We start from the raw sequence: 26,785 nt of genomic DNA on the forward strand, positions 1-26,785 counted from the left end.
GTTGCTGGAAAATTAAAGAACAGCAGTTATGCCCCCCAGCTACTTAGCAATGCTTAGATCTTATTTGCCTTTTTCTGAAGCGTAGATTTATTCGACGCTATTCCTGAAATTAACAGAATGTTATTTGATCCTAAATTTTGTCAAACACAGAAAAAAGCAGTAGAGAAGATAAGGTAGTACAGAACGTGCCTTCATATTTGAAGGGACATAAAAATTAGGCTGTGAATTGCTCAGACTGTTTTGTTGTTGTTGTTTTCCAGTGGGATCACCATAAAATAACAACACGGGTTCAAATTCTGGAGTAGAATCTGTGACTAAAATCTGAACGAGCAGATTTATAGCATTACAGTATTACCAAAACAAACAAACAGAAAAATCCCACACTACCGTCTGTAGCTTTTCCTCAGCGTTAAGAACACAAGAAATATCACAGTTATCCCTGTTTATAGTCAGTAAAAATGCCATTAGAATAGATAGCAATGGCTATTGCTGTCATTACCACGTATATACAGACATATATTTGTTAGCTGGATTTTAGATAGCATACATACCACAAAAGAAAAATCAGTGTCATGAGAAATCAATATATATTTAAATCTTTCTATCCCATTTGCTGTCAGTGAATATAACATTGGTTGTGCTTATCTGTGCATTTGTTTGCAAGTACACAAGGTACTCAGACACCTCTACAAACACGAAGCACCCACAAAGAAGTAAACATCCAGAAAAATATCTCAACTTTTCTCTGCTCCTTCCTTGTCTATCTCTGTGCTGTTAAAACAACAAACAGAATACAGAAAGGTATTACCAGCACCTGCAGTCAGAGCAGGTGAGCTAAATACACAGATTTGTGGAGTTTACTTCTTATACAAGAAAAAATGTCTTTGAAATTGCATTACTGGTGTTTATGATTCATTCCACAAATAGTGAGACTTCTACAAATATATCTGAAATTCATTCAAGATATTTTGAGATTAATAAAAATAAAGGCACCCTATTTTTTTAAAGCAATAAAGATGAACCTGCCACAAGCCTGACCACTAAAAAAAAAAAAAAAAAAAAAAAAAGATACTAACCAAATAAAGGTTAAAATTGATTAAAAAAATACATATATATATATGTATATATAATAGCTCATCTGTCACATCTTAGTGAAAGTTGCACATAAGGCAATGAATTTAAAACAATTAAAAAAAAAAAAAGCTGTAATTTTTCCTCCGCCAGACAGGGAGAATCTGGGAAGCAGTACTAGATGACAAATTAACTAGTCTTAAACCTGAGCTTTACTCTTGCACCTTTCACTTCTTAATGTTTGCTGCCATCCCAGTGTCCCTTTTTAGAAGTTACCCTGAGCATATTTTTAGCACTACCATCCTTCCTCGCACTCTTCTGCCATCCCCCCAGCAGTGTTAGGTCTGGGCAAACCCCATACCAGAGGAAGTCAGGTCTTTTCTTCAACAAGAAAGGGAAACACATCATGATGCTGCAACTTCTTAACAACTAAAAGGCAAAACTATCCACACAAATGAAATCATAAGTTATAATTTTAAATAAATCCATCACAAGTGATGAGCATTTTACTAATAATATTTTAGAATTCAAGTTTTGTCACTCGTTCAACAAAACATGGAGGTAATTTTAGACTGATACGGACCTTTGCAGAATATTTAAATTCTGCTCCTGGCTATTCTGTAGTTTTCTAAAATGTAATGTGTACAAATCCTGTCCAGAAAGGAAAATTGTAGAATGGCAGCACTGTCATACAAGCTGACAACAGCCAGGAAATTGAAAGTTCGGGCTGAGGTTTCATCCTCAATTTACACCACTGCTGAGAGGGAAAAAGCAGAGACACTGAGTTAAGGACAGTGAAGGGCTTAACTTTTAATTTCCTGGATTTTATCATTTTAAACAGGAGCCTTGCTATTATTTAAATCTATCCAGGAAGGAAAAGGGAGGTAAGAACAAGAAATTAATATTATTTCTTTGAGCAATAGGAGCTGAGTGGTATAAGGAAAAAGATTAAAAAGAAAAAAAAAAAAAGAAATAAAAAGAAACACAAAATGGAAAAAGAAGAAAAAAAAAAAAAAAAAAGACGAGAAAAAGCAAAAGAAGCACAAACCAGGCAGAAGAGCCAAGGTGCACAAGTTGACTCGAATTTTGCTGGATCGTGTCAGACAGCATCTGCAGCCACGCAGAAGTGAAGCCATGCATGCGGTCACTCATATGCTACCATTCACAGACTTTAAGCTACAGGAGACAGTCAAGGGCCTGAGTAACACAGCATCAAAAGCAGCACTGGTTTGTGAATCCAGCCAATTCCCTGGGGACAAGTTCAACTCCAGCTTTGTGGTACGTGGCGTACAGTCCCACACCAGCTCCGACAGCAGTCGTGCCTTGCTGCTCTCCCGGCTGAGGTAGCAGTTAGCTTTCCTCAGGAGCTAGGATGAATGCCTTCGTTTGAGTAGCACACCAGGCTGCAATATGAAAACCCACAACCAGATTTTGTCAGCGGGTGCAAGCAGTCCCTCACCTTGCAGGTATTTTACAAAGAGATGTGGAAATAAACCCACAAAGAACGTTGCACTGTGTTCACATTCACTACCCTGTACTTCTGCAGCCAGTGGACAGATTCTGGAGTCGTGTGGTCACTGCTCTCACACCACCGTGTCGGTGCTGTGCCCCTGAGGACGCAGCCCTGCAGCCAAATTCCCCGCAGACCGCTCACAGCCGCCAGGCGCTGCAAGCCTGCAGCTCTCAGCCTGTGGCCCAGCACTTGCAAAATTTTGTCAGCAGTGTTTAAAAATCGTTCTCGTTCGTGGTTGTGTCAGAGCCTGCAACACATCTGCGCACAACAATGCACAGAAATCACACGCTGAACTTTCCTACTACCTGCACACACCTTTCGGATCGCTTTAACATTTCGGCTCTAACACCCAAATCATACCAAACGTTATATTTGGATTTTGAGCCCACCTCAGAGTGGTTGTAATGCATGGTTCTGAAATCAGCACACTGAAAATTCATTTCATTTGGTTAAAACAGTATAGGATCTTAATAGCATGAAAATGTTACAGACAGCAACTGGACCTTTCTGACAGGAAAGTTGTGCTGTAAACCAGGAGATTGTTATGCTCACTCTCTCCAATAAAAAAAACAAATCATGTCTGTAAACACCAAACACGTTGGTATTTCATTCCCAGCTAGGATACTTTGTGATTCTTCTAAGTTTATACACAAAAACCAGCCAGTTGATGCCCAGCAAATTGTAGTGTTGTTATCTGCAACAGAGCTAAAAGTACTCACATTAAAATTAAGTTAATAGAAAGGGTATTTTAAAAGGCTGACGAGTTCTTATATACCGAGGTTCTTACACACTGAGTATTTCAATACCTATGTCTCATATGAGGACATCCATTTTCACAGAAAAAATGTTTTTAAAATTGATTCTGAAAAAGATAAAAGATTTGTAAGAAAATTTTGGATTTGATTACTTCATTAAAAATATTACATTACAGAAGTAGAAAAATGGGAGAAAAAAGCCCTAACAATTTTTCACAAACTTCACAGTAACTGCAGCGGATGAAATGGGACTTCAGAAGTGCCAGCACAGGGAGAGCAGTGCAGGCATGCCTCTGATTCATTTCCCTCTTCTGCACAAAAGTGCTGACATACATCTCGAGGCGCGTTTTGACATATCATTGTATGCTAGACCATTTACTCCATAGGTAATTGTACAATTTCCACTAGAAGACAATTCTCAGGTCTGTTGAAAGAATACTTTTAGTAATGGATGGCACCTGAAGAATTAATTATTCCTCACCATTCTAGCAGTCTCAGATTCAGGAGTTAGTTTCTGTTCTTCTCCTAACATTACTTCGTATTTTTTGGTGCTCACCTTTTGTTATAAAGTTGGATTTCACTGTCTTAAAGCTTAAATTTAATCTTTCAAAGGCCAAGAACATTTCTTGTCCTAAATCATGGGAATGTGGAACAGCCTGTAGTTTCCACACTGAATCAACTTTCAGTAATGTCATTTTTTTTTGCTAGTTGAAATAATCTGGTTTGAATGCTGAAGCTACCCCAAGATTCATATGACCTTGTTAGTAAGGATCTAATTACTATTTAATCGCTAATATACTAATCAATAAGATTAAATAGTTGATAATATAATCAACTCCTGAGCTTTTATCTAGACCTTTGTGGATCCTGAATTGGCATCACCTATGAAGACGTTTTACTAATTAACTACAGAAAGCCATGGAAGCTCTCTGCTGGTGATGGTCTGAAGGCGACTTTCGCAGCAGCGCAGAGACCCAGCGCTGCTGGCACCTCCACCCGGCTCTTCCCACCAGGACTCGTTGCAGTGTTTACACACTTTGAGGAAGCCGACATTGACCAACAGCTGTACAATACGCTATTATGATCTTCAGTGAGAAACAGATGCATAATGTCTACCTGAGCAACGTGACAAATCCAGAAACAGACGCACAGGACCTTATCTCAAACCAAGAATATGAATTAGTCCATTAACAGAAGGCAACCACCCCCTCAACACACACAGTTATTTCTACCAAGGTCATTATAACTGGCATTTCAAGCAGCATAGTCATATTTAGTTTCTAGCTTAGAACTTAAAATAATAATAATAATAATCTGTAAAAAGTAATTGGCTTCTGTATTCAGCCAGAGAGCAAAGACACATCATGGAGTATGTTTGAAACCACAACAGCGGGTTATAGCAGTAACCTGATAAAGAAAACAAATTACCTTATTTCCTTTTGTCATTCCAAAGACCAACAGAAGAGATGTTGTCAAACATTTTTCAGTCCTTTAACACCCAAGTGATTAACTTAACAGATCAATTTTCAATGAGCCTGTTGATGTGAGAAGGCCTGCATCCTAGGACGTTCAGTGGAAATGGGAAGAACAAGGGGTGAAGGGGTTCTGGAAGTCTCTATTAATGAATTCTGAAACGGGAAAATGCCGCTCCTGTCCTGATAATCTGTAACGCTTGGAAGCAAATCTTGTAAACTAATGGGCTTCAGCATCCAGCATCAATTTGGGGCAATTATGTATAAATGGAAAAGCAGTAGGAAAAACAGAGTCAACCCTGTTTCAGCTACACTGTGCAAGAGCAGTGTCAGGTGTCTCTCAAATGGCAAAGCTAAAAAGCACTGAGCTACCCAGACCTTGCTTATCAAACCCTCATCTGCAAAATTCTTCTTTAGAAATACTTTATCAAATAATTAGTAAACACCCAAATTCATACAAATTATAGCCATAAAATAGCACATGCAATTTCTACTTTCAACTCACTAACAATTTCAAGAAACTTTGAGTGGTTTTCCCAGGTAAGAAGCAAAGAACTCTAAAAGAAATGATTTTTTTTTTCTGCCATAACAAAAAAGAGCTAACTGCCAGTATTTTCATGTTTAATTTTCCCCAAAATGTGTTTCTAATGAAGCTATGTAAACAGAGATAAGATGTTGGAATGAGAGACAGCATATATTGGTGGAAGAGAATAAGCAATGTCATGAGAATGACCACGCAAGATTTTCTGACATTTCTTTGTCTTGAGAAAAGAAGACAAGTGGAGGTGCACTGTTCCATTGCTGCTAAATGTTGTGTCTATGCAGTTGTTTCAACCTTCAGGCTGTGGCCCCACAAGGAAGATCAACCTGTTAGCAATAGGAATATGAAAAGCATTTAAGAAAAACAAAACAGCAAGCCTCTGGCCAGCGGTCTGAGATCTGCAATGTGGGGGTTCACACCTCAACTGTAAACTTTTAGAGGATTCACCAGCTGAAAAAAATTCCAGCCATAAGCAAAACTGTTTGTCAGGCTCCTGCCATTGCACTACAGTATCTCCCATGCTGCATTTTTACTGAATTCCTAGCATTTTAGTGAACTGTCCATGTAAAATTATGCTGCATTGGCTGGAATGCAGTCAGTTCCACAGCTGAGATCTTAGAAAAATCCTAACGTATATGGATGGGGGGGAAACTTCCCCTTTCAAGCAGCGAACAATGGGATCAGTACTTCTTTTCTTTTTTTTTTTTCTTTTTTTTTTTTTTTTTTAATAACTCATCCTGTATATTTTCCAGCAACACTTTTAAAAACAAGCAGCTATTTATTACTTCCTAAGGCTTATACTGAGCACTCACTCGGAAGCACAACTACCACCCCGCTGTTATTAATATTTCTAAAAATTTGCAATTTTTTATTTTGTGGATTTCTGTCTGCATTGACCCAATGCTGGATCAGCAGAAATTGTCATCTTTACTGCCTGTTTTAAAAGGCATGAGAAATTAAAGACTCCTAGTTTCTTCAGAGAGAATCAACTGTTAGAATATTGTCTTGTACATAATTTTGGACAGAGAAACTCCTGTAATAATTTCTGCATCAAGCCCATACTTCTATTTCAGCAATTATGTTACAAGGGAACGACTTGAAATCAAGGCAGGCAGTGACAGGGAATCCACACGATCTGTAGCTGGTCTGTTTTAACAGATGTCTACACATTCTGCTAAAAAGCATACAACCTGTATTTATTGATATTATACACAAGGTTTTTTCCATTTTCCTAGTGGATATTGGCCTTTGTATAGAACCAAGGATTACAATTGCTCCTTTAACTACAGCATAAGACTAGATTCTCCTGTTCACTATTAATCTATCCTAATCACTTGGTCTTCTTCAGAGGCTTTTCTTTTGATGCTTTCCTGATTGTGGTTCAACACCTTGCAATCACAACTTAGGTTTTGTCTTTTATTTTTGTGGTTTGATTTTTTTGTTGTTATTGTAGTTATTTGGGTTGTTGGTTTTTATTTTTTTGGTTGGTTGGTTTGTTTTAAAGGAAGGAGTAACTTAACATAATCCAGTGTTAAAATGTACATTGGTGATAAAAATGACCTTTAAAATTATTTGGATTTGGTATTAAAATGGACCTGCACCCATCGTTATTATTTGATATTAATTTTTGGATTATCTGCAATTTGCACTGCAACTGTTTCATACTTTTATGCTTAACGTGTTAACCCTTACTTAATTCCAACCAGGCCATGAATGTGAATTCTGTTGCATCTCTTTTCCCTAGCTAGATGTATTTTCCCAATGATCTGAGAACTTAAGGAACAAAAAATTAGTTTTAATTTAACAAGTAGAGCTTAGTATTTAAAGAAAGTATCCAAACTGGGGAATGATCAAAGCAAAAAGGATCACAAGATAAAATTCTGATCCTATAAAAATTAGTTCTATTCACTCCTTTAAGGTCACAGTATCACCCCAGAATTCATTTTTCCCATTTCTTTCAATTTTATGACATCATCCCTAGAAAAGCCTAAAGGACTGTGCTTCTGACACTGCTAACTTAGTGCTCCACTTGGTCAGGACCAGCCGGCGTGTATTTCAGAGGCAGAAAGGGAAGACGGCCACTCTAAGGCTTTGCTAAAATCTGTTCAGTACCATGAATGTTAACGTGATGCTCAATTCTTTAACTGTTTCCATTTTTCCCCTCATATCAACCAAATTGGTTGTCCTGAGCAAAGAGTAATCTAAGTTTCATGTGTAAAACTTCAGCTCTTGCTGCCTGCATTAGTCCATTGCATTGATTTCTATGTTTTATTTCTATGTTTTAATGAAAAAAATCCCTTCCCTGTGTTCATTTTTGGATTAAAGTTTTGCTCTAACATGAAAAGAATATTCCTGCACACCCAGTAAGCATGCACAGAGAAAACTATGGCAAAGACGTAAAATGTTTCTGGTATAGTATGAATTCACAAAAATAGGATCACAAAGAAAATTATTTTGTAACTGTAATTTAATTGGTATTACCCTTTTTTGCTCTAAAAAATAACGTTAATCGTCACAGTATTATCTGTGGTCACTAACAAATACTCAAGATACCGAAACAGGTCTTCCACAAATGAGAAATATATATGTGATTTTTATAGGGCTCTCTATATGTACGTATATCAAAAAGCACATCTACCTACAAGTACTCTCTATATGTATAAAAGAAGAACTGCTTTAAAAAAAAAAAAAAAAAGGCACTGTTTTTTCTTTCTGACAAACGGGCATGAAATAACAGGCTGACATCTGCCTCTGCAGGTCATTCCAGTCAGGCTGCTGCATGTCAGAATTCAAACTGCTCCATCCATCAATGGCAGACCAAAAATTAACGTAGCTTGGAAACTCTGCAGCAAGACAGTAACAGCCCAATTTAAAGTCTGACCTTTGGAGAACGGTGGGGTAAGATGGAAAAATTATTTCATGCCCTGTACCAAAGCCAACAACACAGTTCAGAGGGATTTTCAGTTAATTTATATAGAGAGATAGATATGAAATAAAGTTTGCCAGAATACAGACATTAAACTGTTATGTCAGATAAGAAAGCTGTTATAAAAGCTTTTAATTTATAAGGCGATATCAATTATGTTTACAGAGCTGCAATTTTAAGACATTTAGAATTTTCATTTCTCTAAACTACTGATTAGTACAAAACAAGCAAATAAAAAACCAATCCATAGCGTATCCAGGTTATAATCAACACTACTTGCTTAGTGGTCGGCTGGGTAAAACCTAGGGTTAAGCAACCTGAAAAATTAGATTGAAAGAAGCTGGAGTTCTTGCCAGATATACAACTCCTGGTCAAAGTGAACAAACAACCATAAGACAACTGTTCACACTTTCTCACAAATGATTTTATGAAAGAATTTGATCAAATAATTAATTTAATAATCAGAGGCATCCACATGAACAATGTACACCAGCAAAAGTCTGAGGTGCCTTTAGCCTTCTAGACTCTACACCAGCAGACAAGTGATTAATCCATTTATTAAATCACCTACTAACACACTTGTTAGTGCTCAATAAGCTAATTTAAGCAGAAGCTTAATAACATGTAATTGCTATATTCCATTTGCTGTTGTAAATAGAAATACCATATAGTTCAAAATTTCAACTAGTACAATAAAATCAAACAGTTCACAGTAAAATTCAAATAATTCAATGAAATCGCCAGATCACATTTGAAACCTACACCCCAAACTTGAGAAAGTCATTTGTTTTTCCCAAGCTTTCCTCTGGAGGTGATCTAAGAAGCTGATTTATAGATTTCTTTCCTTACAAATTATTTTTTTCTAATGTTGCAAAACATTTTCCTTTTTTAACAGCTCGTTTGCTTTGCAGTGGAATCAAAGACACCAAGTAATGCTTCCCAGCATGTACGCAGGACTGCTGATAAAACTTGTGGGTGACACAAGCTTGGGGAATGGCAAAAGCTGTGAGAAAACAATGGTCTCACGGTCCAGCATGGCATGAACTACCTGCAAAACAGGTCCATTGGGATTTTACAGATTTTTCAATATTTCAATACAAAATATTTACACCTAGAAATAAAGAGACAGAGGATTTCAGAACCATGAAGACAAAATATTCAGGAGATCTTTGTAATGTGGAGACCCTAACACTCTGTGGGAACAAGGAATGGGAAAGTGATTTCATGCCTAGATACATGTATGGTATTGATGAGACCAGTGTAGGAATACTGCAGACAGTGCTGATGTCCAGCACCAAAAGCCAATTGACAAACTAAAAAAACACATTTAAGTAAGTTATAGGCAACCCGTATTTAGCTTATCAAAAAGAAAATATAGGTATAAAGGTATCTCCGTGTACGGCAAGTATCGGATAGTAAAAGTCTATCTTGTCAAAAAGGTCCAGAACAAGGACCGACATCTGGAAGCTGAAGCTAAGCAAACGCAAACAAAAAGGTGTTCAATTTACTATTTGACTGAATAGTAAGGAAATGACAGAATCTTCCTGTCTTGAAATATCCATAGGAAGGCAAATTGAAATAGTACAGTATATACTCTGTTTAAACGCAAGTTTATAGGCTTAATACAGAATTAACTAGGCTAATTTTAATGGCATATGTTATACAGGACATAATATGATTTAATACTCCCTTCTGGCCTTAAAATCTATAATCAATGAAATAATCCATTAGTTGCATTTTATGGAGTTTCTTACATGTTCCTGTGAAATATCTGGAGCAGCCCTCTGCCAAGGACAAGTTCGCGGAGCGCTCTTTCTTGGTTTGATGCAGTAGGGAACTGAAACACTTGCACTAATTACCGCCGAGAGAATATATTAGGTTGCCGAGTGGAACTGTAATGATTTTATGACCAAATATGCATGCTAGCAGAAGTGTTGTAAGCTATTAAGAACTCTGAAAATTTCAAGTAGTTATAGGCCATCTGACCAGGATAAGGAATTATTTTCTGCATTTTATCTTCTACTGCAAATTATTGTTTTAAGCGTAAAAAACAAACATACAAAAAATACAATAATCGTTGCAATAATTTTAACATTAATTTTAATTACTGGTGACTACTTAGAACTGAAAAACACTTATTTTAATAAATATTATGGTTTACGCTAGTAGTAACCATATATAGTTCCTTACAGTATCCTACTATTTTATTCTCCAAATAAAACATATAATTATTACACAGCAGAGAAACTGTGCCGTTACCCCACTATTTCCATTAGACTAATGGAAATTATTTACTTTTGTTTGTTTGTTTTCCCCAGAATTAATGCACATGGTACACAGAAATAGGGAACGGATGAATTATTTTTAACTAGTCCCAGGACTTCACAGTTTACAATCAGTTCACAGCTTTCTTGCCAATGAATTGTACTTAATGAATGCAATTGTTTTAAGGAGAAAAAAGCATTTATCTATTAACATTAATCATTACATTAAGTGAAGTTATATGGGATATCCAATCAAAGCTGTAGTCAGTATCCTTTTAAAGGAAACTGTTGAAACTTTAACAAATCTATGACTGAGTACAACTATGCTGAAAAAATAAACTGTTTTACTTTTCTCTGTTGAAAAGGGTCAAGCCTGAGAAGAATGTATAATCAAGGTAGTACTAAGGATTTACAATATTTACTTTATTTTATTTACATAACTGTTTGGATGATAACAAAAAGTCTATTGGCAAATTAAAATGCCAAATTTTATTCTTATTCCCCTATGGATTTCCAAATGACAGACGACAGGCACTTTGGAAAAAAATTTCAAACGCTATGCACTCCCTTAATGGCTGCTAATACTGTAGTGCTCAAGACTCCTGAGTGGTTTTGGTACTACGAAAGGAAAGGTTTCTTCTTTTGGAGAGCCCCATTTAAAGTAAGTAACTGAGAGAAGTCACAATGATTTCTAGGACAAGGAAAAGTCGTAAATTTGCTATATTATCAACATTTCTTTGATTCAGGGCAAAGCAGGATTTTAACCTATTACACTGATATGGTAGGTGTAACTAAGTGCAACCTTCAGAAGAACGTTATTTGCAGATACAAAGATGTACTGATTTATTTTCAAGGAGAGCAACACAACCACGACCCACAGCCTTCCCCGTGCAGTCTCTGCATTTCTTCTCAGACCTGCGTCCTGCTGCAGGAGTGCTGCAAGCTGACAGCTCACTGCTGGTCTGTCAGCTGACACACTCTATTAGTAGTTTATTTTAATTTTCTTTAAATGTAGGAATACTTAAAACACTTCCCTGAGCATCTTGACAACTGCAAGTGCTTCAAATATTTCAAAGGTAAGTTTGATTTTTTTAAATAGCCTCCAGGTATGTTGTCAGCGGACACTCATTTCCCAAATGCTGCTGCTTTGCATTCTCCTTCATCACCCACTTTTTCCTACTTCTCTTACTTGTGTTTCTTGTTCCACATTTCTCTGTCTCTCTCCTAGGCAAATACCAGTACTGTACCACAAGAACCACCTCACGTTCTTCTCTTCTCCTATCAGTGGCAATTCTGTTGTGGTCTTTTTGAAAAGTTAGGCTCATCAACAAAAATTACTACCAGACATAAGAAGCTAGGTAGTATTTAAAGAATGGAGCTTTAGAAGCTTCTGCCTTTAGGAGCAGGAACTAAATTTGAACAACAGATAATGCTGCAGGACATGGTCTAAGCAGCCCACAGCTAGGAGGCCTCTGACCAGCTAAAACATTTCTGGTTACTTTCCCCCTCTAAGCAATTCCTTCTCTGTGTGCTGCAGCTACAACAAAGGACATCTTTTGTACTCTTCCAAAGTTTACGAACTATGAACTATGCCTGGGAGACACCAGAAATAAAGACAATTGATAGACAAGCGATTGGAATTGAAAGACAATCTCACCCTTCTCCATAGGCACCCCCTGTCCACCTTCTGCTACCAAGTGCGATTTGCAAGCTTCTCTTACAGATGTTCAAAAACATTTCATTTCTTTATAAAATAACATTTCCTAATGCACCTAACAAATTAATGTATTATAAATATGAATGCAAATATTTAGAAGTGAACCCAAAATCCCATATATGTAAAACACAAAAGACAGATGCCTAAAAGCAACCTCAATTTAAAAGAAAAACATATGAAAGACGCTGCATGGCTGCACAGGACGTGTCGGCACCTCACATACACTGACAGCAGAGAACAACTCTGGATACTACATTAAAGGATTCATGTTTGGAAACATGTTTGCTCTGAATTATTTCAACTCTCATCCTTTAAATTATTAATGTAATATCAAGGTTCTGTTTTTAAGAGCAAGTCCACTCTCTAGGAACAAAGGCAAAATTAGCCACAGAAGAGAGCAGGGGCCAATAAGAAAATTATTAAATAAAACTGTATATACAGTAAGCTACATTTATATTCATCTTCCCTAGAACTTACGACTACATATGCACTAACAGTTAGTAGTACTGTCACCGAAAACACATTTCCCAAATTTTGCTTTTATATATATATATACACACCTGTATGTACATATAATGCACTCAAATACACTCATGTATATATTGTCTATATGGAAGGAGGAGGGGTCTTTTTTTGAAGTTGAAGTTTAGTAATTGGTTGGCAGGGGAAAATGAAGAGGAAGGAAAAGAGCCTATTTTTTCACTAAATAAAAGATAAGAGATTTCCAACACTGCATTATGGTGAAAAACTGTGACAGCACGAAAGTACTGCACAGATGGGAAGGACAGAAAATGTGCGAAGATATAAAAGAACAGAAGGAGAAAGATGCGATAGTTATCTCTGCAGTTACCCCATTTCTGGGATACTACTGGGATACTAATTAAGATCACAAGTGTCTCGTGTTGGATCAGCAGCAGCAGTTTTGTGTCAGAAGTGAAGGGGAGGAACAGAACGATCAGCTCTTGTTTAGAGGAAAACTATCAGAGAGGTAGCAGACTGTGTGAAGTCACACAATTTGCATTCATGGATAGAAACACAAAAATTCCATTTCTCATGCAGAAACTTATGCACACCTGTAACCGAGTCCCTTTTTTCTCTCTTTTCGCACCTGTCCCGATCACAAAAGTATTTAACTCTATATGAGAGAGGGAACAGCTTCCTCTGTGAATGGGCAAATTCCTTTAACACAGACACAATAACCCACACCATTTCACTGGAAGTGCTCAGAACATGATTGGATTACTACTTGGAAAACATGAGAAGAACGGGAGGATAGGATCAGGTTAGGACAACTGAGACCATTCCAGACTAGCACTACAAGAGGAAGCACAATTTTCCTTAGGACCTGCTGATGCTGAACTAAAAGCAGCTTCCCAATGTTTGGCTGTTGCAGAACCCGCCCCAGTCTACCAAATCCTTCCACTGTACTGGGGATGACATTAAAGAACTGTTGCAGGTCCAACCAAGCACATGTATGTGTAGAGACAACCAAAGAAAAACGTAAAGTTACATAAATTTATTCCGTACAGGCACCTCTTTTCAGCTGCTACGTTTACCTATGTGAAATGGCCACATTTGTGCGTGTTTGCATGTCTGCTGTGAACGTCCATGCATCTCTGCTGCCACGGAGCAGCCATGCATGATGCACATGATGTGCAAACTGCAGTTATGCAGGTTGAAATATTTCAGTAGTTGATGCTTGTTCTTGACAGAGAGCAGTACTTCCACTGAAAGCTCATTTAATAAAAATAATGCAATGCAAATGAACCTGAATCAGAAAAATTAGATTGATGGAAGTAGCTCGGTCGCTGTAATTACACAAGGTGTATTATTTCCTAAATTCTCTTTGCATTAAATATATACCATACATTTATCAAACATAATTAGCAGTTTAGGTGACAAGGATTTGATTTTTCTCCTGCAATAAAAATCCCTCTACACTGGTATGCACATCTAAAACGTATTATGAACATTTTCTTACTATTGCTGTTTATTTACCAAAAAAAAATAAAAAAATCATAGGATCAAAGAATCAGAGGGGAAACACCATTTGGGACTTACAAAGCAGAAGATGAGGAAGATGGCTAGGTCAGCCTTCTGTGGATTTCATAAGCATAAAATAAAATTAAATCAGTCAAAGCTTTTAAGGTTGTTAGTCAAATAAATCATATTTGAAAGCAAAATAATTGATGATACCCCATTACATCTTTATTTCCTTTATAATCAGCATTTCATTTTTTAAAATACAGAAATAAATTGATGAAAAACAGCAATAGAAACAGAAGTTAAAAAATAAGCTGTTACAAAGTCAAACGTGGTCTATAGGCATTCTAGTGAAAGAAATGGGTTTTCGGGAAGACTCACTGAGCATATTCAACAAAAATCTTGTTTTTATGTAGCTCTACCTTTTCTTTGCCTTTTGATAATTTACCTCTGACTAAACCTAATTTAGAGAATAGCCTGGAGAATCTATTTTAAACCACAAAAAAAAAGTAAGGTGATGCTACACTGAGCTGTAGCATAAGCCTAATATTAACGCACTATTCTCAAGCCTTAACTGATACTCTTCAATCTGACTTCCTGATTGACAGCCTGTCTTACATTTGAATCTCCTGTCTTCAATTTCCATTTCAACTTAATATTATTGCAACATGTTTTCTAAGTGAACCCTGTGTTGTATAATAGACATAGTTCTTTTTTTTTTTTTTTTTTACCCAAGATGATAACAGCCAGTACTGTGGGTCATATCTTCCAAACTGTTCCAAAGATGAGTTAAATATTTGAGACTTCTTAGACAAGCTGTGCTGGTTTTTAAATCTAGCAAAGATCAAGACCAGAGTTGTGATGACTGAAGATGCCCCGTTCATTGCACAATGTGCAAAAGCAGCCCCTCAAATTGTAGGCACATGGAGAAAGAGGCAAAGTATCTGAAATGGGATGCACTCCTATGCATTTCCACAAATAACATTTACAGTAACACTAACCTACTAAACAACTACACTTTTCAGGACTAATTATCTAATTGTAGCTTATCTCATGCCTTCTGTGGAAGATCTGTGGCAAGCAGTTCTGTGTTGCAGCAGCCGATAAAGCCCGTGTTGCAGAGCACACACAGACCTTCCCACTGCAATTCTCTCAATTCCTTTCTGCTGCTTTCCCCACCAGCTGTATTCAGCAGAATCAAGTGTCAAAGCACCGCCACAAAGACAGCCGTTTTACCTTTCCACAAAAAGCTTCCCATCTCGGTATCAGCACTTCGACTCCCCTTACTCTCTGCTGTATGCCATGGGGCGCTTCCTGCTTTATACAGCCAAATCTTGATATTCCAAGATCCCAACCAGCACGGCACGGGGCAGTTTTGCTAATGCTGAATTTTCAGCAAGGTCTCATGAAGTGCTCTTTTTCACAAGGCTCTTTTTACAATTGCAGGACACAGAATATGTGAACAACGAAACTGCCTGGCTCCAGCAGAGCAGGGCTGGCCGCAGCTCTCCCTTCAGGAAGGACTAAGGTGTCCCCAGCTTCAGAGCAACGAGCCCCAGCTGGCTGATATTTACAGGCTGTGATGCAATTTACGAAACAGAGGCACGTGAAAACCTATTAAACATGTTTAAGAAATTTCATTAACAAACAATTATGAAACACTTCTATTTCTCACTGAAATTAAATGCAGTGACATCAGCTTCTCTGAGCCCCTCACGGCCAAATGAAAACATTCACAGCACAACTCAGATAAAGAAGTTTTTTTTCCCCGTCTCTCTGAATGTTTGGGGCTGGGGGGAAGGGACATGTGGGTTTTGTTTGGTTTTTGGGTTGTGTTTTTTGTGTGCTTTGTTTTGTTTTATAGTTTCACAGATAATAACTATATAAAAATAATGGCAGAAAGCACTTTCAGTTTTTCTCTCAGAATCCCCTAGGATTATATGGGGACCTCAAGTCAAAAACCTTCACTTTAGAACAATAAATAAATAAACCTGCTAAAGCCTTCCCAAGGCTGGCCAACTGTAGCATAAGTAATGCAAGAGGCTGAGAGATGCCAGATAAATTTGATTACTATAAAAGATGGGAATATGTTTCTTTCCTCAGAGAATTCACAAAAAGGGGTCAAAAACAAAGCAGCACTGAAAGCGAACAACTTCATTTCACCACCAACTCAAGGCGACAATACAATACAATTTTGTGGGAACGTTTTATCACATCGGTGCAGAGACCTCCTAATCTTCTATTTCAGAAAAAGGAAAATAGGAAAGAGTCCAAGCAACATGGGACTCCTCTTTCCTTTTGGGAAAAGTTGTCCTGATTAGTATATCAATTTAGTAAAGAGTTCAAGAGCTGTTTTCTTCATACACCTTCTACCAGTCTAATAGAAACCCAAGCATGTTTCGTTAGAAAAAAAAAAACAACAATCTTTCACTTCATGTTATTCTTCCTATTTGTCAGATTACGAAACCATTTGTATTGAACACATTCGGAGAGCATCATTAGGAGAAATGACCTACCATACTTTCCTTGTTAAGGAAAAAAAAGTGTTGACTCGCTGCTAATTGTTAGAGCCCTGGGAAATGATTAGATGCAGAGATGCTCTGAGCACGATTCTCCAACTGGAAGACAGTCCTGATTTCACATTGCTCCATTTTCCCCCCATAAAGAGATGAGCTCTTACCAGTGGCTATCACAACGGCACTAGTATTTTGCTGACCTCTCTGGAATTACTTTTCCTTCATACATCCTAGGGTCGACTAACACGTCGTGTTGGTGACTCCCAGTCATGCCGTCAGCCAAGACACCCTCATCCGTCGCCAATGGCATACTTTCAGCCAACAGCAGAAGTTACTCGAATCTACTAGATTTCACCTAATTTTTATTACTTCTTCAGAGTCAACCAGTTCTTCCTATTTAATAGCCCAAATTTTCACTCTTATCAGCATCTCACAGCACAGGGTCTTCAGCCCCGTTTCAGGAAACCCACGAGTGATTTTCACAGAAGGCTTACAAATAAGAAGTATAAAAAAGTTGATCTTTGAGGGAAAAGTAACTTCCATCCAGTCTGATAAAGTCCTTTTCAGCACACAAACTCTTTACTCACATCACACTTCTTGTACAAACTTCATTTGAATCCAAGCAGAAATTAAGCAGCAGATGACTTCTATCTTTCCATTTCAGTTAAAACAAACACGAGGATGTCAGTTTTGCCATAGGCAGTTCTGAAGCATCTTCTGAGAAGCTCAGCTAAATGACAGTAATATGAAGCAATCTATTTGCTATCACTGAGAATAAAAGTTTTCCTTTATAGACAGTACTTTTTCATGCTAGAAAATGAAAATCACAATTCCTAGTGCTATTAGGTCCTCAGAGATGAACGTACACAACCAAATTTGGTCAAAACCTTTTCAGGATCGAGCATTAGATGCTTTGCAGTAACTAAGCAGAGCCATTTATGTCAAACAATTTCAGAAAGAGAAAAAAAGCCTAATTATCTCTTTTATTCATGTTATCGCTGCTCACTTTACCACAGTCTCCTGTGTAATTGCCACGCAACTCTTACTTCTCTTTTGCAGTACATACATTAATGGTGGGCTCTAGAAACTAAGAAAAATCATAGAATCGTGGAACCATTAAGGTTGGAGAAAACCTCTGTGATCACCTGGTCCAACCGTCCACCTACCACCAATATTGCCCACTAAATCACGTTCCCCAGTGACTCCCCCACTTCCCTGGGGAACCTGTTCCAATGCCTGACCCCTCTGAGAGTTTTTGTTTTTGCAATATGCAACCTGAGAGAAATACTGGGCTGTACTGGCTATCATGTAAACAAACAAATTAGATGCTGGCTTTAAAAGTCATCTATCTGCCGCCTTCTTTTAACCTCTTTTTTTCTAGCCAGGTTTCTTGCATGAACACAGCAGAACAGCAAAGCTGTTAGGCACTACATGTTTGTAGAGAACAGAAACACAATGTAGAAATATGAATTTTACGATAAATAATAACAAAGCAAGATTTGTGAAAGTGCATCAATTTCTTCACATGCTATTTTCTCCTTTCTAAGAAACCTAAATTACCTTGCTTTCATTGTTAATTGTTTTCAGTATTAACGGCAAAAATCCTGACCACTAGCAATTTATAAACACAACAAAATTACATGGCAAGAGGGCTAGGGAAATACATATTAGGGAAATATGCAGTGCAGAAAGGGTACTGTAACCTGCTTCCTTTGCTTAAGAGATCACTTTTGGAATGTCTGTAAGGCTAAGGCACAAGAGTCTTCTAGAGTTAATAATCTTTGTACTTCAGTGGCATAATTAGTTGATTTTTTTTTTTTTACACCAAGGGGTTATTGAAAAAACAGATGAAACCTGCAGAAGGATGCTCCTGCACAGAACAGTGACTGATGGGCAGCTCTTTGACTGACTAGATGAACAAAGGGCTCCTGTGGATTTTAATAACACTGATCCACTTATGAATCATAAATGATACAGAAACCCTTTTGCATCTTTGAGATTTTCAGATTTCAGGGAAGGAGAGTGTTCCCATCCAGCAAAACCGTATTCTTCATTATGGTGTTTTGTTTTGTTTTGTTGTTTGTTTGGTTTTTGTGTGTGCGATTTTTTGTTTGTTTTGTCTTTAAGAATACAACTGCATTTGGTGTTTGACATGGATGTACTCTGAGCCAAATGTTTAGATTTTTTTTGCCATAGCTAAGCTATGTGGAAGTGGGAAGCATAGCAGGTTTTTAACACCCTTTCACAACTATCTGAAATATTTCATAGGAAAAATGAAAACAGACTCAAGAGTAAGGCAGCATCCAGATGACCAGTAAGACCACTAATGAAGAGACCGTGAAACTGGTTGATATCAGACTGTCATTTCTCATGGTTTTAAGAATTTTAATGGATTCTTTTTAATTTAGATAAAAATAGTTCATATAGTTTTTGCTTTAACCACAAGCCTATAATGAACTGTAAATAGATGTAGCTAGAAGGTAAGATTAACATATATTTTTTAAAAAGCAGAAGCTAATGTTTTCTGAGAAAAAGCCTAAGCGGCGTTTGATTTTTTGGCTGCAGGATGTCACAAGAAAACATTTCTCCAAGCAAAGTAAAAGTAACTTCCAGCGTTCTCTTTCCAAACATACCAAATACTTTTATCGGAACAACACCTTCTTATCTAGGCACAGTTCTTGCACTGAGTTCTAAAACTACGTACACATAACTGTGCATTTCATATGTATGGAGTTTCCTATGCACATATTCCTTAGATAAACTTTCAAGACTACGTTTTCAGAATAACACAGACACAAATGCTAGGAAACAGTCAAACTCAAAGGCTTGGAAATACAAATACAAAACTTACTAGGACAATGTTATTTTGGATCCTCGTATGTAAGTTTCAATTTAAATCTCATTTTCCTACAGGAGATGTATGTCAACAAATAAGGAGAAAAGTTAGGGTGACTTAGAAGGAAAACAGGAAAAGAAGATTCTGTCTCTGACACTGCCCAAGGGATCTCACTCCGCGTTTATTATGCAAATATACGTCCGACCCCACAAAACGAGGACTCCTGACTGATGATACCAGTCTCACCTCCACTCTAGTTCCTAAATCCACTATTCCCCTCAAACACAACTTCACTGGACTTTTGATCTCAAGTCCTGTCAGGTAGTTTCCATTTTATGAAAGTTGACGTCATTTTTACCACCATCATATCAGTTCATAATACTGTAAAGAAACGTTCTTTAGGCTCAGAAAGAACTGTACAAAAACGTAGTGAACTTCCTTAGGATATTTAGTGATGCAGCATCATTTCTAACAAATTTTTGTTTCTGTTAAAGACATACTTATTTCAAATGCAAGCATGAGACTTTTTTTAAAAATTAAAAGTTGACACCTCTGAGATAGTATTAGAACAAATAACCTCTCACAGCAGTGACTGCATAGACCGCAAAGGCTGTACTCCTTCTGTGCATGACCGGAATTTTTCATTTCATACATCATTTACAACTTGCTGCAGTGATTCCACAAATCTGTCTATGCTATTAGCGTGAAGTTAAGTTTTTCCCTCCCAAGAAATTCATTTGCGGATAAATATTATTGGTTATTTTGGCCAGCATTAATTTCACCAAAATTCAACTATGCAACTAGGTCACCGCAGCACTGCGAGCCGAGAAGCAAAGCATACTTAGTACTAGGTAATGAAGACAAAATCTTATATTCTCATACACAATATAGCATATTTGAATACATCAAAATAAAATTATACTGTCTACATCATAAGCAAACTTACTGCAGAAGTAATAATACAATAGCATGAAGTCAGCTAATGCACGCACTTGCTTCAACATATTTAAATATAGGTTTGCATTTATATCCCATATTTTTAGAAATTGCTATTTCAGGACAGTGAGAGACCTGGAACAAAGCTTCTTGCAAAAACATGTTTAGGTAGAACACACCTACTTTTTCTTTGGTCTTTACCACAGGCAGATCACTTACTGTTGCAACTGTCCCAGAAAAACTGTGAGGATTATCCTTACTGGTAAAGTTATCATTGCTGGCATAGCCTTTAAAAATGCTTGTACATTGTGCTCTGTTCTGAAACCATGCTATTCACTGAACCAGGCACTACAGTCTTAAACTCTAAACTGTGGCCGCAATTCACACACCTGACTGTGCTTGACTGAAAGCTGAAAAATTGACAGTTTTTACATAAAATTTATTTAAACATTACTAAATACTTGGACTTAGAACTCAGCTTGGAAACAAAAAAGAAACGTTTTCTTACCGTAAAATGAAGGACTTCTGGGCTGGAGGAGTGTGTAACACGGGACAGAAGAATCACTTCCTGGGCATTAATTCCACCTCTTGCTCACGATAAATCCAGAACGTATCTAGCACAAAAAAAAGTGAAAACCACAGATTTAGCAGGGCTTGGGTGTCTTGCCTACTTGGCGGACAAATTCTCCCATGGTCTTCCTTTCTAGTCTAAAAGCAGGGGTGTGTTACGAGGGCGGAAGGCACAGCACTGGTTTGGTCCCACACCGCGGTGTGCTGGCACTGGCACACACCCAGCGTCAGGGCACCGGGACAGCAGCCGCGGAGCCGCCTGGCCCCAGCTCGTGGGCAGCGTGCGAAGAACAGCCCATGGCCCGCGCCTGCTCTTCTCACACAGTCACTCGTGCGGGGGCCTGAGCTACTCCACTCGGCATTTCTGTGCGTGGAAAACAACGGCAAACCAAGCAAACAGACCTCTTCCTACTGCGCCCTAATACATAGGTACAGGTATGCAAAAAGAGGTACCAACAGAAGCTGCAGATGGAGAAATATCTCTGAAGCAAGCACCAGTTAGTATTTTCAGAAAGATAAGGCCCCAGAGCCAATCATTATCAAACATATGAAAAAGGAACTAAATATAGATTATATCAATCTCCTCCTTTTGTGTGTCAAAACCATATTTTAATTTTGTTTTTAAATCTGCCAATCAGGGCATAACTGATCACCCAAAAAAATGTTTTAACTTTCAAACATCTGTCACATGTTAAAATAACCCATGTCAAATAGACATACCAGAGGAAAACTTGAGGGGTACACAGACAAGCTTTCACAGATTCATCATATTTCTGGCCTCCAAAATGTTCTCTTAAAATATTCAGATACTATTAAGAACTGAAACTTCCAGCCAGCAAATTTCTTCTTTCTGGAAAAGATTTTTGGAAAAGAAGCTTCAAGCAGTAGCAGATGCATTATGTTTCTTTCTAGAAGAGTGGAGAAGAGATTGCAGGGTTTGCAAGATAAGATGGGCTAAAACAGGTCCTGGAGTCAACCATGCAATTTTAAGCAGACCAAAAATGACTTGTCATCTCTAAACACTGAACTATATTACATTTTAATCTCAATTCACATCCAGAATTATTTCTAACACTAAGAACTGACATAATAGATCTCTGCTCCAGAGCAAAGAGCTCTCTGCTCCGGGCTGGATGCCGAGTATTTCCCCACTCCTCTGACCTTAGCTGTAAAAAACGTTGTTATTCTTCACTGATGTTTCCTGAACTGAAGGAGAGAAAAGTATAGCAAGAGGAAGAGGTCACTTATAACGAGAGGCAATTCCATCAGGCAGATACCAACACAAAAACGGAGCAGGGATCTGCACGCACGAGTCTCAAGCCATCCCTAACCTGGCACAGTCAGGGCTTCACCTCGCAGGCACTGGCAGGTGTCTGAGCCACTACCACGGTGCTACGGATCCTGCACAGCCAAAGGAAGCACAGCATTAAAGAGAAAAGGAGTCCAAGTGCAAACAAACCAAAACCCAGCAAGATAAGTGATCGAGGAAGCCTAAATAGATAGGCTATCACGGTATAAGCACAAATCTAATCCCCAAAAGTGGTTGAGAGAAAAGCAGACAGGAAAAAATTTGCTTTCAAAGAGTTTCAGTAACTGCTAAGATTGTACACAGATATACCCCCTGCTTTTCAGTGACTACCAAAACGTTTAAGTGTTGTGTCCCTGAAAAAAAAAAATCCATTTTACATAAAGGATAATCTACAACAATAATTGCAATATTTCTATTATTTTTAACATGACAGAGCATATTTAAGTTATCAAAATGTGGTAAGACATGAACCAAACGGTTCTGAGTTATGAGAACTTCTGTGAATAACACAGCACAGGAGCAGAGGAGAGGCTATAAAACCTAAGACTATTCCATGACAGCTTGTGGAAAGCTTCCCAAATTACTTGTCCATCTGCAATGAAACAACCGGGTACATGATGAAATATTTTACTAAATATGAAATAAATACAACTGGCTATCTAGTTACATTTATGCAGCAAGTACATAAATCTGCTTGTCTACATTCACAGCACAGCTTCTTGAGAACACAGCCCTAGACACAAGCTCTTGCCATTACAGTATTGTCAGCTGAAAACTTAAAGGGAACTTACATGCACTGACGAGCACTGCCTAATAAAAAAGACACAGTCGCAAAAAAAGGAGACAACCACCTCTACAGATCCCTCTGGTACAGGCTCCGTTCCACAAGTTCTCCCACATTAAGGACTGTACTGTCAATGCCACTTTGCATCACAAAAGAAGTTCAGCCAAAAACCACAACAGTACCGACAGGTCCCAAAGAAGCCTGCACCCCCAGCCTTCCACGGTCCTTGCCTCGCACTTCTCCCTCCACTGCTGCTTCACTGCAGGCATTGATGTACGGACAAGATTTGGTCTTAATCCACGGGAACTACAGAACCAGCAGACACTCAATGTAACAGCACATCTATTACAGGATTCTGCAGCTACCTACGTAACTTCTGCCATGGTACTGGCTGCATAACCTTGAATTGCAAATGCTTACCTGAATGTAGCAAGCAAGCATGTCAATGCAGACCATGCAGGAAAGATCTATAGCTCTAAACTGTTCCACCTTCATTGTGAACTTCTCAACTCACAAATCAATAAGATATTGAGTAATAAACGAGCCAGAAATATTCTTGGGGAAAAAAAAAAAAAAAAAAAGATTCAGAATTGTGAATCATGGAGCCTACACATTTCTGACATAAGTTCATTAAATAAAAATCTCATTAAAGCTTTAGCCAAAATTTCTAACTCATCAAAGGCCCACGTTCTGAATACCAATGAATTTTATGAAAAAGAAGTGATTTTTACTTGTCTGCATGTCGGTAGAATATCTCTTAGGTTACAAAACCAAATCTGATGACACTGAAAAGTCTTTCACGAACAAAGACAGACGGGTAAAACAACCACCAGATCTCTTTAATTCCATGCAAAAGTGTCAACAGCAAAATCACTGCATCTTTTCCGTAGCAGAATATTAAACAGTTCATTAATATCCATTTTCCCTTCTTCTCTTTTCAGAGGCTACTAAAATTGTTTCTGTTTGATTTTACATGAGTGAAACTCCTCCCAAATGAAACAGGTACAAGTGTCTTGAAAGAACATTCAAGTGTACATCATTCAAGACCTTGGCAGTCCCTATCTCTGTGAAACAACAATAGCATCCCACTAACAATGACTTGCTTAACTATTCATTTTTGTAAATAATGGAACTGAAAATTATCTAGTGATGGATTTACACTTTTACAATGCATCTCAGGGATGAACATGAATAGGGATGCAGAAATTATGTATATTACAATGGGTGACACGCAGAACTTAAGATTCTAGCTAGCTCCACAGAAGAACATAAGCTGGAAACACATAGCACTACAATTTTTAGCATTTTACCTTTGTCTAATATTGCTGTGAGATATCCTATATGTATTATTTGTGTTATACTAGCATTTAAAGACTCCAATTAAAATCCAAACACCATTATATTAGGCAGAAATAGTATGAAAATTACAATAGGTGTCATAGCCATTTTAATTCCAAACAACCACAATAAATTGTGTATTTCTCAGATATGCTTTCCTTTATATTGTAGTTACCCACACAATTTAACAGATTAGTTCTAATATTCAGGGGGAGTGTTAAAAGGATTGCCGGGTAGTCTTCTCAGACTTTTTTTTTTATTATTATTTGAAAGCTGCATTAATATTTCCAGTGGAGGTGCCCAGCCAACAGAGTGAAAGCCTACTGACACAAAGCTTGCCTTCCTTAATCACCTTTCCTGAGAAGAAGCCTGTGGAACTGCAAGACCCTGTGGACCTCAAAATAAAAAAAAACCTGCTCCCCTGAGGTATAAGACTGCAATTTTACAGAAAATTCACACATCTAGATTTTCCTCTCGTTACTCCTCTTTTTAGTGATTTTTTTTTCTATTTTTTTTTTTTTTTAGCATAAGCACTGACTTACTCGATATACCAATTTACTCTCATGTAGGGTATCATTTTACTATTAATATATCTGCACATTGAACAACTTCAGTCTAGGAACTAGCTACGATCTATCAGAAAGTTAATCTGAAATATAAATGCATTTTGCACATATGTCTTGCCAGTCAGATAATTCAGTAACAGTTTGTTTTGACTTGAAGAAGAGGACATCTTAAATTAAGAGATATGGAAAAATAAGATCATTTGGAAGGAAGGAACTGACAAAAATGGCAACTTTTCTGGTAATAACACAAAGCACTGAGTTTCCATACAAAAGAAAGTTAATAAAGACTACTTTGGGATTAAGTAACAAATGGCAAGTGTTTACACTGTGACTATTAGTCCTTTAGCTGGGTGTTTATTATAAACAGTATTTCAAACAGAGGACCTTAGGAGACAATATATAAATATTTTAAATGGTAAAATATAGGTGTTGGCTTTTTTTGTACTGTGTCCAGAAAATCTGCACAAACACATCAAATTCTCCACCTAGGGAATTTACTTTATTGTTACGTTTGCATTTAAAACAAATGTACATGACCTATTTTGGGCCTAATATAACTAAAAGGAACCTATTTGTTGTTTATTATTTATAGAAGATTCACTTCAGATTAGGCCTTTTGCAGACGTGTGTATCTGTGTGGCATCATAAAGCGTCTCCAGATATCCCCCAGCACTAAAACAGACGAGAAAATGACAAGTTAGGATGTATCCCAGTACGCACAGTATTTTATAAAAGCAAAGATTAAAAGCTGTTTTTTCCTCTTCAGAAAGGCCACATGAAAGAGCCTGTACCATGGCTAATGCATTGACCTTCTGTGTCTGATAATGACAAGTTCAAGTTCCTAGAGTTGGATAAGATGTGGAACTAAAGTAAGTGCACTCAAGCAATGAGTTCTCCTGCTCTGTTAGAATCCCGCTCGCAGAACTAGCTGCCTAGAAAGAATGAATAAAACAGTTTAATTTTTTTTTTTTTTAATATAACCAAGGAGTTTTTCTACACCATCAGCATGTCTCATATCTACTTTCTTCAGTCTAAGGCACCAATGGTTTCTTTCACTTTTTAATAGTAAACTTGAAATGATTTCATGTGAGTAAAAGATGCTAAATTTGTGAAAGATGAGAGATGTAAAATTGCTGCTTGTGTCTGCAATTTCTTATTTTCAGCTTTTTTCGTGTAAATGGAGAAAGAGTAAAACATAGTAAAATCATATATATCATATAAGAGAGACAACAGCTCTTTACAAATAACCAGCAAATCAGAAATGCATTTTTACACAACAAGCAGACTTCCTAAAGTAAATTCCTCTAGCATATGACTTTTGTTTTTAAAGGAGGACAGCAATAATACATCAAGCATTTCTTCCTATCATCAACTAAGAAAAAAACAGAAGCAGTTGACCTAAAGACTTTCTTCCCATCAGTCATCAACTCTGTCCAATTTTGCAGGTTACAGTACCTGGAACTCTGCAGGGGCAGAGTAAAACCCCCTCACGCTGCTGCTGGTGTGGCTGAGGCACGGAACAGAAAGTTACTGTCATCAAGCTAGGCACCAATAGCAGTAGCTTACATAGATATGGCAAACAGATGACTAAGGAAAGTAATTAAAAAGGCTTTTTTTTTTTTCCTAAGTTAATAAAAATAATACAAGACTATGTTTTAGCACATTTTGTACTGTCAAGTACATATTTG

At 37.5% G+C, this 26,785-nt stretch overlaps 1 long non-coding RNA gene across 2 annotated transcripts in view; it reads right to left on the reverse strand.

Moving 5' to 3' along the window:
• The window catches only part of LOC137862032 (uncharacterized), a 255,059-nt gene that overhangs the window by 173,036 nt on the left and 55,238 nt on the right, over positions 1-26,785 (reverse strand). The window contains exons 2-3 of one of the 2 annotated variants that reach the window (XR_011100021.1): positions 21,039-21,144; positions 8,300-9,326 (exon numbers count right to left, since the gene is read on the reverse strand). This is a non-coding gene — a long non-coding RNA (uncharacterized lncRNA). Of the gene's footprint in view, positions 1-8,299; positions 9,327-21,038; positions 21,145-26,785 lie in introns of those variants that run through there. The other variant, XR_011100022.1, reaches the window with a different exon arrangement.

Source organism: Anas acuta, chromosome 10 (assembly GCF_963932015.1).
Source record: "Anas acuta chromosome 10, bAnaAcu1.1, whole genome shotgun sequence".
In the NCBI taxonomy this organism is placed as follows: Eukaryota; Metazoa; Chordata; class Aves; order Anseriformes; family Anatidae; genus Anas; species Anas acuta.